At 39.7% G+C, this 15,710-nt stretch overlaps 2 long non-coding RNA genes across 2 annotated transcripts; both read left to right on the forward strand.

Annotated features, from left to right (window-relative positions):
* The first annotated feature begins 889 nt into the window (after nt 1-889).
* Nucleotides 890-3,577, forward strand: LOC131017301 (uncharacterized). The gene is made up of 3 exons (XR_009099539.1): nt 890-990; nt 2,708-2,783; nt 3,383-3,577. It is a non-coding gene; the product is annotated as an uncharacterized LOC131017301 (long non-coding RNA).
* Nucleotides 3,578-10,911: 7,334 nt separating this feature from the next.
* LOC131017299 (uncharacterized) lies at nt 10,912-13,817 on the forward strand. Its single transcript, XR_009099537.1, has 3 exons — nt 10,912-11,230; nt 12,948-13,023; nt 13,623-13,817. It is a non-coding gene; the product is annotated as an uncharacterized LOC131017299 (long non-coding RNA).
* Nucleotides 13,818-15,710: the final 1,893 nt, after the last annotated feature.

Genomic DNA, 15,710 nt, shown 5'->3' on the forward strand with positions numbered 1-15,710 from the left:
AGGGGAAAAACCGTGAAAAGGAGAAAGAGTACCCGTCTACAGAAAAACGGAAAAAAAATGAAGAGAGCGGAAAGGAAAGTTTCCGGAACTACGGCCTAACCATCGTCCCCAAACAATCCCGGCTCTCCCCTCAACAAAGACAGAAACAAGGGCAAAAGGCCGGTGAGACGCCGTCGCCGTAGTCACAAACACAAGCCGAAAAAAAGAGAGCTACGCGTCGGTGAGACGCCGTCGCCGATAGCTCCCAACAAGAAAGAAAAAGTCCACCAACAGGGGTCACACGGCCGGTAATACGCCGTCGCTGATAGACCCCATCGAGCGGACCCAAAAGTTCAAAAGTTTCAGTCGGAGAAACGCCGTCGCCAAGAACTAACAAACTAAGAAAAACCAAACCAGAGCAAGGAACTGAGCTCGCCGAAACAGAGCTCAAAAGATAGGCATGTAATACCCCGTTTCCTCGAGCTAAATTTAGAATTTATTTTCGAACTTAGAAGTAAGATGATTCACGCCGGATATAAAGAAAATGAATTTATTTTTTAATTCCAACAAAAATAATGTACAAAAACATTTGTAAATTTAGTTATTGAATTAATATGCATTGCATATTTATTTAATTTAACATTTAGCATCTACACGAGCTATTTGTTTAAACGAACACTGAACGATTATTACAGTTTTCATAGTACAAACCGGAAGACTTTTTATTATATTTTTATTTCACTTTCACTCACACTTTCCACTCTCCCCACTCACACTTTTCACTCCCACCCACTCACACTTTTCACTTCCACTCACCCTTTCCACTCTCCCCACTCACACGATACCTTGCCCCCTTTCCCTTCCACTCACCATTTCTCCTACATACCAAGGAACTAAGTGCGGAGCTATACCCACAGAAGTTCAGCTATACCACACGGACTTCACAAACTCAGCTGAAAGCTCTAAAGACTTCATCTACAAATCACTCTGCCCATTTTACCTCCATGCACGGTTAGCACCCCAAATTCAGTTTCAGTGATTTCCTCCAGTACTCAAACCTCTAATGTACAGCAGACAACAATTCATGTTTTTGTGTATGCACGTCACTTACTCTCACTTATAAATTGAATGAAGACTTTTGAACAAAGCATTCATATACATGTGCATACCATCTGTGTTTATATACTACATATGAAACATGTTTTTCTTTAATAAAATGAAAAGAAAGGATTTAGTCTTGAAGCCCTGTTTTAAATCTTCGGTCTTGAGCGAAAGGGAAGGGCGCCGGTGGCAGCCCGCCTCATCTGCTGCTGCTGTCGACGGTGGCGTGGTGGCTGCGACGCCGAGGGTGGCGCGGCTTGTCGCTGCTGCTCCTCCGGCGAGCACCACGGAGGGCGGCTGTTACCAGCCGAAGAGAGAAAGGCAGAGAGGGCGATGGAAGAGAGGTGTGCTGACGGTGGTGGCGTGGAGCCACTGACCGCGGCTGCCGAACCTAGAACAGGGGGAGTTGAGAGAGCTGGGGTTGAGAATCGAGGGAGGACGGAAGAGGGAGGATTGGCGACGGCGGCGGTGGCTTGATGCTCCTGTTTCTCGTCGATTCAGAGAGAGTCGGAGTCACCGGTCGGCGGCAGCTTTTGTTGTTGCGTCGCCGGAGAATAGAGAGAGTATGAGGGATGGCGTCTGTGGGTGTTGGTGCGATGAGGGAGATGAGAGAGGGGAGAGCCGAGCGTCGTCAGCGGCTGCCGCTGTTGCTACGGCAAGCTTCGGCGGCGATGGTGGCGGCATGAAGCTGCTGCCGTCGGCCAGAGTTGAGCAAGGGCTCGGCGAGCCTGAATCCGAGAGGGAGACAGAGACGGTGGTTGGTTCCAGATGCTGCGGCTGTCGGGTTGTGCAGGTAGAGGGAAAACGAGGGAGAGGGAGAGGTCCAGTCGCCGGCTCTTCGCCGGAGGAAGGCTGCGGCGGCGGGTTGGCGTGAACCGTGAGAGAGAGAGAGAGAGAGAGATTCAGCTTTTGTGTGAGTGTGTGCGTGTGTTTTTCGTGAAGAAGAGTGATGGAGCGGCGTGAGTTTGAGGAAGAATAGATGTAGGTTTTGGTTGTTGGGCTTGAAAGTTGGGTTTGGGTGATGGGCTCTCATTTGGGCCGATTTATTTCAATGATTTGGGCCGAGTATTTGGGCCGATTTTTAAATAGATTTGGGCTGCGATTTTTAAAAGCCTGGGCCGATTTTAATTTTATTTAGCTGGGCTCGATTTATTTTATTCAGTTTGGGCCATTCCTATTTTATTGAGTTGGGCCTCATCTTTTAAATTTATATGGGCTATTATTTATTTAAGCATGGGCCCTATTTCATCTATTTAAATGGTTTCCTATTTTAATTAATTGAACTATTAATTAGTTTAATTAATTTATTTCAAAGACTAGTTTTCATAATAATATTAAATTATTATTATGTGCATATTTTAAGTAAATTACTTATTATATGTTAAGCATGACATGAAATTGCATTTTTACTTGCAATAAAAGTATTTAATTGGTTTTAATTATAATTCCAATTATTAAAGAAATATGAGTAAGAATATTGTTGGTGTTCTTAACTCAAGAGAAATGTTTTCAATTATTTATTCATTAAATTTTGAAAACCCGGCTAAGTGAATCATAGAATATTAAGCAACTCACCGTGACTTAAGATTAGATTCAAGGAGACCTATTGAGAATAGATTTCTTGTAGGCTTTGAGCATCAGAAGGATTAGCACTGCTATTCCGATTCAGAGATAAGGTTAAACGACAGGCTTTGCCTATTCAGGTGGGCATTACTTTTACTATACGTATATAGAGATCCCCTGCGTGTCGTAGGCCTCTTATACGAATGAATGCATGAGATGATTTAACTGTTAATTTCAGTTTTATATATCTATCAAACGAGTTTAATGCTACCTTTGAACAAGTTATTTCGTTACAAATCATTGAACTGAAAATTATTTCAATTGTTGTCTTGCCATAAATGTTTAAATTTTAGTATGATATCTATCTGATGTGGCTTTGCCAGTTATGTAATCGAATTCGGGTCCTGAGCAGTTGATAGCTATCCTGCCAGGGCTAGTGTACACCAGTGACCGTGAGTCATCTAGCGGGTTGGCCGGTCAAGTGACCGTGAGAGGTGGCCACCTCTCCGGCACAAAGTTCCAGATATGATAGATTACAAGAGAACTTAGACTGCAGTCGAACTTTAAGAATCACAAATGAATTTAGTAAGCTTGGGCCTTTTAGCGAAAAACTCCCTTGCTGTACTGTTTATTATGGCATGACAATTTACAGTTTTGAAGCATGTATTTTTATACTTAGGCATACGTGCCCACTGAGTACTTTTGTACTCAAGCCCTGCATATATTTCTAAATGTGCAGGTTGAGCAGCTACCGATGGTGATGAAGTGACGAGCGAGATTCTTCTACCTTATTATGTATTAATGAACTCTAGGGTTACATGTCTTCATACATGTAATCAGAACCTTATTCCGCTGCGTACTCAGAAGTTTTATGTTATTTTGGCTGAGTCAGAGATATCTGAACTTACTAGTTATTTGAGTTTATACGATTAAACCTCTGTTATATTATAAATATTTCTTTTGTTAAATGTTGAAATGTGATCCTTCCTTGTTTGATTATACCCTTTCTACCCCGCTTCTAATCTCCCTCCATTAGTCACGGTTTCCCCGGCTTAATTATCCTTAATTAGGGCCGGTCGTGACAGAGTGGTATCAGAGCAAATCATTTGCTCTGAACCCTAGAGTTAGCCCATTTTTCTAGTATGATCACTAGTATATACGAGTCAGTCAACCAAAGCTCATCACTTCATCACATCATCATGCTCAGCAAGAAAGAAGGTGGTAATGATTTTAAACCATTGAGAAGTTCACGTTTTATAAGAATGTACTGATGCTTACATTCAAGTTTTATGCTTTATTGATTGATTAGATATCTCAATGAACTTAGATGCGTTAAGAATGCATGATCACTGTTACGAGAAGAACAATAGAAGCTAGAAACTCAGTTATATTTCACTATAGCCATGGTGAAGAGCTAAGAAAGAGGAAGAGAATCCAATGAAAGTAGTGCAAGCGGAGTGCCACGCACGAATCACTGACGCAGGCATTGTTCTTCATTCAGGTTGTTCACGCGAGACGGAACACCTAATCGACTATTGCCTTATTCAATGATAGTTTAAGTATGATATTGCTTATAGCGATGAGTGTGACTTATGTAATCAGTTAGCTAATCCCTAACAAGTTGAGACTCACTTCTAGCCTCGATTATCACTAGCTATGGCTTGAGGATAACCTTCATGATTCATGTATGAACTTCAGAGTTAGACTTACGAGGGGTCAAAATGCTTTGTATATGATGTTATAATATTACGATTAAAGCTATCAGCTTATAATTTCAGATATTCGGAACCATTCTACTTACAGTACCTATCGCAATAGATAAGGACATGACTGAGAATCCCTATTGATTACGATCACCTACTACGAATTGGAAAGACGAGATGTGATATGGGTACTAACAGTTACCAACCATTATGATTGATCATAAAAGTTTACGCAAGTGTGTAAGACGAGAGAAGTTCTCGAAGATGGTTTAGAGTTTAATAATAGCTAGAAACGCCGACAGTAGATCAATGCTGAAACAAATGAATTAAGATTCTAATGAGACCCTAAGGATATACTCAAGATAAGTATATATACCTTAACCTATCGAGGACATCGCCTCAGTTAGAACGTCTTGGATTATGCATTTAGTCTGGTAGCCGCAATGAGAGCATTGACTAAGGTCATTCCATGACTTAGCATTACACATGGAGACACATATCCTATAAAGGTGCTCAGATGAGCAAAAGCTATTTCCTTATTGAACGCGTGATGATTCAGAAGGTCTTTTGCAATAACACGGAAGAGTGCTTCAAATTATATGGTTGCATTTCAAGCGCTATGTAAAGGAACACTAAGTACTAGAAGTACTACATTAAGATCATATAGAGGAACATTGTTGAGTAAGGTCGAGCCTACCTTATTTCGCCTATAGAAGATGTTTAAGGATTGCACTAAACTAGGAGGCAGACTCCAAGTTTGAGAAGCTCTAGAATATTTTCAAGGACATGTTCAAGATATTAAGAAGAAAGTGGTGATTTTAGACCAAATATACCTTTTGCAGCCAAGGAACAAGAGTTGCCAAGTTCGGAAAAGTATTTCCGAGTGACTGAGAAGTAGTTGTGTCGGACCTGGCCAGTCCACATGGCCAAAATCTCAGTAGTCGTCACATATGGGTCTTTAAACCTATATATTTTAAACCTTCATATGAAAAGCCAAACGGGTTCAGACTATTAGGTCATTTCGCTTCGACCTTTCAGTCAATTCATTTCTACCCTATGGTTATTCATTTTCAATTGTTTGGCAAATTATTGGAACACTTTGCCTAATTGTCATTTGTGATTTGAATCATTGCGATCTACTAGCTGTTGGTAGATTTTCTGTAAACCGAGGACAAACAGGTACTCATCAGATTAATCAGTCAAACACATATGCTTCAACTCAAGGGTCAAGCACGTAATGCATGCAGACAATCTCTTATGCATTTAGTAGGACGTTAGTTGTGTATTTCGAAAATGATGATCATTTCGATGCTTTTGTATGCCTCAATGTTGGCTTAGTTACTTTGACTAGTATTAGTAGGGAAACGTTGGTTCATAGGGCATTTCGGACTGAGCTCGTTCATGATAACCTTGCTAGATAGCCAGTTCATCATATATAATGCTTGGATTGATCATCAGATCTATATTCAATTGTTGATAAAATAGTCTTCATTGATACTAATTTCCCATGTCTATGTAGCAACCCTATCAGTCTTTTGCGGCAAGTCACTTCCACTATGTTATTTTTATACTTTCATGAGGAAGAGTATGAGCGAGATTTGAGAATCAAGAAAACAATTTACAGAATCGATGATACGCATATGTGTATTACATTGTTGACTATATGTCGACTCATCGAAATGCCAACAAAGCAAAGGCGTCCAAGAGAAGGGGAAAGAATTCTTTGAGATGATGGAAGAGGCCAGTACCAGGGCTAGAACAAAACATGGCCTCACCACCCATACAACCAGAACATAGAATAGATGAACTATTCCTATAACAAAGTCCACTTGTCTTCAGTGGGACAAGAGATCCAGCCAAGCTGAGACATGTGTGCGAAAGATTTAGTGCATTTTCAGCTTTTTCGCTGCACTGACCAAGAGCGCCTAACTTGTGTGTTCTTTTCAGTTGACTGGGTCAGCTGATTTCTGGTGGGAAGCAAGGATGAAAACGATGACAGCAGAGCAGATAGGAAACCTGACTTGGGAACAATTCAAAGCCGGTATATATGACAAGTATATACCCAAGAGCTACCGCAAGAAAAAGGAGGCTGAATTTTATAATTCTGAAACAAGGAAAGATGTCGGTAATTTAATACGACAGAATGTTCTGCGATATGTCTAGATATGCGCCGGAACAAGTTGACACAGATGAGAAGATGGCTAAAAAGTTTTGTGCCGGTCTGAGGCACGAGATTAGGATGGCTTTGGCAGGCCACGGAGGATTGTCCTACACTGAGTCGCTCAGCCGAGCGTTAGACATTGAGGCAGCCATGCCAGGAGAAAGACCTGCAACTGTACCTGCGCCCGCACCTCCACATGATCAAAATCATAATCAGAATTTCAAAGGAAAGAGGAGATGGGACAACAGTAATCTGAGCCCTTAACGATAAGATGAGTTAAAGTCGTGTTTAGGACTATCGAGCCTTTCACGAATACCAGATGTATGGTCGAGTTAGATTCTTTGAATCTTTTCGGCACAAGCAAAGTTTCATGAAAGGGACTTTAAATGTCCATATATGTTAAGGTTTCAAAAGAAACAGAAGTATGTATGTATGTATGAATGAAAGAGAAAGCTTTATGCTGTCGTTTTAGGCTAGCTGCCTATACGATTAGAATGATGGGTCCTCTTACAAACCGTTTGAGTACCATCCAATAATGCTTTGAGAATGTTAATCGTGATAGCACCGTTTGATCGATTTAACCGTTTGAGTAAAGACTGGTAAGATAAAAATGTTTAACATAGAGATGTTACAACATAGAGGCACTGTCTTAAGACTAAGGATTCATTTGAGCTATTTCAATAGCGGTGAGATTAAGTTTTTCACATAAGAACTTATGTTGCTTATGATTATGATGTCAGTCGTGATAGCTTTGCTAGAACGGCATAGAATGGACTTTCATGGTATCAGTGACTTATGATGAAGTACTTACTAGTAAGTTTTAAGTTAGAAGTTTGATCAGAGACTTACATGAATAAGAAGTTGACATGATTGGGGTCGAAGCTCCCATTTGACTGAGTGATTCGTTTTGTTGGGTCTGGCCACATGACTAAGATCTCGGTGATTGTCAATTAAGATTTTTGATCTCGAGGTAGAGCATCACTACAATATATATAGACTCGCACTATATAGTTGTCACAATAGAATATTTTTATCACGATAAGTATAGTAGCGATTAGAATTACTCAGTTTGTCATTAGTTTTCAACCAGCTGTCAATATGTGGTCCACATGGTGGACAATAATGAAAAATGCGTAAAGGAGTTCGTAAATGAATCGCGGCATGAGATATTTAATTTTCTTAGTGAACCAGGGAGACATTACGAAGGAACAAGCAATTAACGAGACTCTCACCACCGAGTCACCACAACAATTGGAGAAGGAGAAAGTTCACGCACAAACAAGATATGTACACCACCTCAAGAGGGAGGTAAAGAAAATGAAATGGAATGAAAGAAATAGAGGAAACCCTGAAATAGAAGGAAAACACTGGAACTAAACTTAAGATATAACCAACCCCAAGGCTAGTAGGCTCAAGCTAAGAGAGTGAATGCTTTGGCTAAAGTGCCGGAAGCTACAACAAGAATAAAGTTGGAACGCCACCACAATGGAAACTTAGAAACCCCCATTAAATAACCATTTGGAAATGGGAAAATGAGTTTACATGGCAGAAGGAGTGCCATTAATCCTCGAAGTGAAAGTTACGAAGACGATGAGAAAAGTTTGATGTTAGAATTCCCTAGTCAATCTGAGAAGGTGACTTAGGACGAAGGAAACAATTAAGGAAGTTCAACAGATTTGAGAGTACAAAGATATTTTTCCCAATGAATTACCAAATTTTCACCAGACCTAGTTTCATGCAACATAGTATGTCACTATGGGGAGCACTAATTAAAGATGTCAAAGAAAAGATGATACACTAAGGATGTGTATTGATTATAAGAAGTTGAAGCAAGCTCATAAGAATAGATATCCTCTTCCGAGGATAGACGACCTGTTAAATCAGTTGAGAAGAGCCGGTGTGTTTTCTAAGATTGACCTAAGATCTGATTACCACCAACTCAGGATGAAAAGAGAAGACATTCCAAAGACAGCGTTTCGAACGCGTTATAGACTTTACGAGTTCACAGTGTTGCCCTTAGATTTAACGAATGCCCCAGCAGTTTTCATGGACCTAATGAACAGAGTTTTCCATCAGTATCTCGATAGTTTTGTCTTAGTGTTTAATGACGACATCCTCGTATACTCTAAGACCGAAGAACAACATGAAGAGCACTTACGCATCGTACTCAAAACCCTGCGCAATGAGAAATGGTTTACCAAATTCAACAAGTGTGAATTTTGGTTAAAGGAAGTTATGTTTCTCGGTCACATAGTGTCGACTGAAGGAATCAAAGTAGACCCCGCCAAGGTCGAAACAGTCAAGGAATAGAAGGCACCATCAAATGTCAATGAGATTAGAAGTTTTATCGGTGTAGCAGGTTACTACAGAAGATTTATCGAAGGATTCTCGAAATTGGCTAGGCCAATGACTCAACTTTTGAGAAAAGGGACTAAATACGTTTGGTCTGAAGCGTGCGAACAAAGTTTTAAGTAACTCAAGACTAGGCTGACTACTGCACCAGTGTTAGCAATACCAGGAGAGAATGAAGAATTTGAGGTGTACACTGATGCCTCGAAACTAGGAATGGGTTGCGTGTTGATGCAAAATCAGAAAGTGATAGCATATACGTCTCGTCAATTGAAGCCCATGAGCTGAACTACCCGATTCATGATTTAGAACTAGCAGCCGTTGTGCACGCGCTGAAGATTTGGAGACACTACCTCTATGGAGTTAAGTGTAAGATCTTTACAGATCATAAGAGTTTAAAGTACTTTTTCGAGCAAAAATGATTTAAACATGAGACAACGAAGATGGCTCGAATTAGTAAAGGATTACGATTGCACCATCAGTTACCATCCAGGAAAAGCAAATGTAGTAGCTGACGCCCTGAGTCGAAAGACGAAGGCTAAGCTAGGGTATTTCATTACCCAACAGAAGGAGCTGATTCGTGAGTTCGCCTCACTCAGTTTAGAGATTGTTTATTCCCCAGATTCAATATCGGGTTAAATAGTTGCGCTGACAACTAAACCTGATTTGAGAGAAAGAATTGTGCAAAGCACAAAGAGAAGATTGGTTCTTGGAGAAGATGCGTCTCGCGGCAAGAACGAATGAAACAAAAGGATTCACTGAAGCAAATGATAACTCACTTATGGTTGGTGAAAGATTGTGTGTGCCACACAAAGAAGAATTAAAGAACGAGATTATGAGCAAGGCTCATGATACTCCATACACTGCACATCCAGACAGTAGAAAGATGCACCAGAATTTAAAGAAAATTTTCTGGTGAACAAGAATGAAAAGAGATATAGCGTCATAGTAGACCGATTATCAAAGTCAGCGCACTTTCTACCAATTCAAATGACATTTGGATTGGAGAAACTTGCAAAGTTATATGTCAAGGAGATAGTACGCCTTCACGGTGTACCTGTATCTATCACGTCAGATCGCAATTATCGCAGACAAAGGTAGAAGTTAGGAGAATTTGTTACCTCTCGAAGAATTTGCTTATAACAACAGTTATCAAGCAACATTTGGAATAATCTAGATGAGGTCTTGTATGGCCGAAAATGTAGTTTACCACTTTACTAAGATGAAGTGTGTGAAAGAAAACTGTTAGGTCCTGAACTGGTCCAACAGATGGTTGAGAAAGTCGACCACATCAAGCAAAGAATCAAAGAAGCTCGAGATAGACAAAAGTCTTACGCCGATAAACGCCGATCGGAGTTAGAATTCAATGTTGGGGATCGATTTTTCCTCAAAGTTCCTCCCTCAAAGGGAGTTATACGTTTCAGACAGAGGGGCAAGTTACAACCCCGTTATATAGGACTTTTTGAGATCCTAGATAAGATAGGCCCTGTAGCCTAAAGGTTGGCATTGCCACCCAGTATTGGAGACGTGCACAATGTGTTTCATGTCTCTCAGTTAAGAAAGTATGTGTTTAATCCAAAGCATGTGATTAAGCACGATAAAGGAGTCCTAGCCAGGACCTAAGTTATGAAGACAAATCAGTCCAGATACTTGATCGCAAGGTTCAAGTTTTACGAGGCAATAATATTGTTCTCGTCATGTAGTGGAACCATCACAGGATGGAAAAGGCCACAAAAGAGATGAATGAAACGAATGACTAGTATCACAAGCTAGAATACCAGATATGCAATTCCGAGGACGGAATTTTTTTTAAGGAGGGAGGAATGTAATACCCCGTTTCCTCGAGCTAAATTTAGAATTTATTTTCGAACTTAGAAGTAAGATGATTCACGCCGGATATAAAGAAAATGAATTTATTTTTTAATTCCAACAAAAATAATGTACAAAAACATTTGTAAATTTAGTTATTGAATTAATATGCATTGCATATTTATTTAATTTAACATTTAGCATCTACACGAGCTATTTGTTTAAACGAACACTGAACGATTATTACAGTTTTCATAGTACAAACCGGAAGACTTTTTATTATATTTTTATTTCACTTTCACTCACACTTTCCACTCTCCCCACTCACACTTTTCACTCCCACCCACTCACACTTTTCACTTCCACTCACCCTTTCCACTCTCCCCACTCACACGATACCTTGCCCCCTTTCCCTTCCACTCACCATTTCTCCTACATACCAAGGAACTAAGTGCGGAGCTACACCCACAGAAGTTCAGCTATACCACACGGACTTCACAAACTCAGCTGAAAGCTCTAAAGACTTCATCTACAAATCACTCTGCCCATTTTACCTCCATGCACGGTTAGCACCCCAAATTCAGTTTCAGTGATTTCCTCCAGTACTCAAACCTCTAATGTACAGCAGACAACAATTCATGTTTTTGTGTATGCACGTCACTTACTCTCACTTATAAATTGAATGAAGACTTTTGAACAAAGCATTCATATACATGTGCATACCATCTGTGTTTATATACTACATATGAAACATGTTTTTCTTTAATAAAATGAAAAGAAAGGATTTAGTCTTGAAGCCCTGTTTTAAATCTTCGGTCTTGAGCGAAAGGGAAGGGCGCCGGTGGCAGCCCGCCTCATCTGCTGCTGCTGTCGACGGTGGCGTGGTGGCTGCGACGCCGAGGGTGGCGCGGCTTGTCGCTGCTGCTCCTCCGGCGAGCACCACGGAGGGCGGCTGTTACCAGCCGAAGAGAGAAAGGCAGAGAGGGCGATGGAAGAGAGGTGTGCTGACGGTGGTGGCGTGGAGCCACTGACCGCGGCTGCCGAACCTAGAACAGGGGGAGTTGAGAGAGCTGGGGTTGAGAATCGAGGGAGGACGGAAGAGGGAGGATTGGCGACGGCGGCGGTGGCTTGATGCTCCTGTTTCTCGTCGATTCAGAGAGAGTCGGAGTCACCGGTCGGCGGCAGCTTTTGTTGTTGCGTCGCCGGAGAATAGAGAGAGTATGAGGGATGGCGTCTGTGGGTGTTGGTGCGATGAGGGAGATGAGAGAGGGGAGAGCCGAGCGTCGTCAGCGGCTGCCGCTGTTGCTACGGCAAGCTTCGGCGGCGATGGTGGCGGCATGAAGCTGCTGCCGTCGGCCAGAGTTGAGCAAGGGCTCGGCGAGCCTGAATCCGAGAGGGAGACAGAGACGGTGGTTGGTTCCAGATGCTGCGGCTGTCGGGTTGTGCAGGTAGAGGGAAAACGAGGGAGAGGGAGAGGTCCAGTCGCCGGCTCTTCGCCGGAGGAAGGCTGCGGCGGCGGGTTGGCGTGAACCGTGAGAGAGAGAGAGAGAGAGAGATTCAGCTTTTGTGTGAGTGTGTGCGTGTGTTTTTCGTGAAGAAGAGTGATGGAGCGGCGTGAGTTTGAGGAAGAATAGATGTAGGTTTTGGTTGTTGGGCTTGAAAGTTGGGTTTGGGTGATGGGCTCTCATTTGGGCCGATTTATTTCAATGATTTGGGCCGAGTATTTGGGCCGATTTTTAAATAGATTTGGGCTGCGATTTTTAAAAGCCTGGGCCGATTTTAATTTTATTTAGCTGGGCTCGATTTATTTTATTCAGTTTGGGCCATTCCTATTTTATTGAGTTGGGCCTCATCTTTTAAATTTATATGGGCTATTATTTATTTAAGCATGGGCCCTATTTCATCTATTTAAATGGTTTCCTATTTTAATTAATTGAACTATTAATTAGTTTAATTAATTTATTTCAAAGACTAGTTTTCATAATAATATTAAATTATTATTATGTGCATATTTTAAGTAAATTACTTATTATATGTTAAGCATGACATGAAATTGCATTTTTACTTGCAATAAAAGTATTTAATTGGTTTTAATTATAATTCCAATTATTAAAGAAATATGAGTAAGAATATTGTTGGTGTTCTTAACTCAAGAGAAATGTTTTCAATTATTTATTCATTAAATTTTGAAAACCCGGCTAAGTGAATCATAGAATATTAAGCAACTCACCGTGACTTAAGATTAGATTCAAGGAGACCTATTGAGAATAGATTTCTTGTAGGCTTTGAGCATCAGAAGGATTAGCACTGCTATTCCGATTCAGAGATAAGGTTAAACGACAGGCTTTGCCTATTCAGGTGGGCATTACTTTTACTATACGTATATAGAGATCCCCTGCGTGTCGTAGGCCTCTTATACGAATGAATGCATGAGATGATTTAACTGTTAATTTCAGTTTTATATATCTATCAAACGAGTTTAATGCTACCTTTGAACAAGTTATTTCGTTACAAATCATTGAACTGAAAATTATTTCAATTGTTGTCTTGCCATAAATGTTTAAATTTTAGTATGATATCTATCTGATGTGGCTTTGCCAGTTATGTAATCGAATTCGGGTCCTGAGCAGTTGATAGCTATCCTGCCAGGGCTAGTGTACACCAGTGACCGTGAGTCATCTAGCGGGTTGGCCGGTCAAGTGACCGTGAGAGGTGGCCACCTCTCCGGCACAAAGTTCCAGATATGATAGATTACAAGAGAACTTAGACTGCAGTCGAACTTTAAGAATCACAAATGAATTTAGTAAGCTTGGGCCTTTTAGCGAAAAACTCCCTTGCTGTACTGTTTATTATGGCATGACAATTTACAGTTTTGAAGCATGTATTTTTATACTTAGGCATACGTGCCCACTGAGTACTTTTGTACTCAAGCCCTGCATATATTTCTAAATGTGCAGGTTGAGCAGCTACCGATGGTGATGAAGTGACGAGCGAGATTCTTCTACCTTATTATGTATTAATGAACTCTAGGGTTACATGTCTTCATACATGTAATCAGAACCTTATTCCGCTGCGTACTCAGAAGTTTTATGTTATTTTGGCTGAGTCAGAGATATCTGAACTTACTAGTTATTTGAGTTTATACGATTAAACCTCTGTTATATTATAAATATTTCTTTTGTTAAATGTTGAAATGTGATCCTTCCTTGTTTGATTATACCCTTTCTACCCCGCTTCTAATCTCCCTCCATTAGTCACGGTTTCCCCGGCTTAATTATCCTTAATTAGGGCCGGTCGTGACAAGGCAGCAGCAACACAATCGAACGTAGGCTCACCACCACCAAACGCCGCAAAAGCAACGGCCCCCAATCTCCCAGAGCAGACGCCAAGTGCTCGACGAAAGGCCCCCCCCCCCACCATCGCCGAACACCAACTGCACGAAGAAAAGCAGAGCACCAACGAAAAAGCATCCAAATCAGAACACTAACTGTTCGACGAAAAAGCATCCCGACGCAGAGCACCAACTGCTCGACGGAAAGCCAGAGACCACAACCAAAATCATAGCACCAACTGTTCGACCAAAAGCACGAGTCGAGCAGCAGCTCAACTCCACCCCCTTGCCGAACAAACAATCACCTTTTAATTCGAACATGACTATGAGTGGCCATGTCCAAGATGGCCGCTTGTTTAATTTCGTTCAACGCAAAAGGCCACCACCCCTCCACGCGGTCCGGATTCGCCATTAAGTCGGCGACACAATTACCTTCGCGAAAGATGTGCGAAACTTGAAGACGGAAATCCGAAAGAAGAAACAAAGTTCTCTTCCAAGCCGCCAAAAACCTCCACGGAACCTCCACGGAGCGCGAATTCAAGAGACGAACAATATAAGCCGAATCAGACTCAATCCGTTGTTCAAATCATATGACTGATATTAATTTATTAAAATTCATCGTGTAAAATAAAATTAATGAATAAGATAATATAAATCTATAAATAAGATAATATAAATATGTGAATAAGGCGCTTGTAATGCACAAATAGTCATTTAAACTTGGGTTTGAAGTTTATAGTTGACGAAAATTTCACGATATTAACTGAATACACTATTTGTGCATTACAGACAACCTATTAAGTAGTAGACAAATACTCCCTCCGTCCACCAATCAACTTCCCATTTGCCTTTAAAATTTTGTCCACCAATTAACTTCCCATTCTGCTTTTTGGACATATATACCCTCCCTTACTTTTTAAATTACTACACTTTACCAATTTGACCCAGTACACTCTACCATTACTTGTCTAATTAATCCAATTTTGATGTTAATTAAATGAAGTGGGATATTTCGAATTTTCCAGCTTATTTATTTATTTTCTGAATTTTTAGTTTATTTATTTATTTATTTTTGAATTTTCAGTTTATTTATTTTCTGAAAATTTATTTTCAGTTTATTTATTTTCCAGTTTATTCATTTATTTATTTTCTGAATTTTCAGTATATTTATTTATTTATTTTCGAATTTCCAATTTATTTATTTCTAGTTTATTTATTTATTTTCGAATTCTCAGTTTATTTATTTATTTATTTTTGAATTTTCAGTTTATTTATTTTCTAGTTTATTTATTTCCAGATCATTTTCTGAATTTTCAGTTTATTTATTTATTTTTTTAATTGAATTTTCAGTTTATATATTTATTTATTTTCTAAATTTTCAGTTTATTTATTTATTTATTTTTGAATTGAATTTTCAGTTTATTTATTTATTTATTTTCTAAATTTTCAGTTTATTTATTTTCGAATTTCCAGTTTATTTATTTATTTATTTTCTGAATTTTCAGTTTATTTATTTATTTATTTTCGAATTTTTAGTTTATTTATTTTTGAATTTTTAGTTTATTTATTTATTTATTTTCGAATTTTCAGTTTATTTATTTTATAGTTTGTTTATTTCCAGATCATTTTCTGAATTTTTAGTTTATTTATTTATTTATTTTCGAATTTTCAGTTTATTTATTTATTTATTTATTTATTTTGAATTTTCAGTTTA

Source organism: Salvia miltiorrhiza, chromosome 3 (assembly GCF_028751815.1).
Source record: "Salvia miltiorrhiza cultivar Shanhuang (shh) chromosome 3, IMPLAD_Smil_shh, whole genome shotgun sequence".
Taxonomy (NCBI): Eukaryota; Viridiplantae; Streptophyta; class Magnoliopsida; order Lamiales; family Lamiaceae; genus Salvia; species Salvia miltiorrhiza.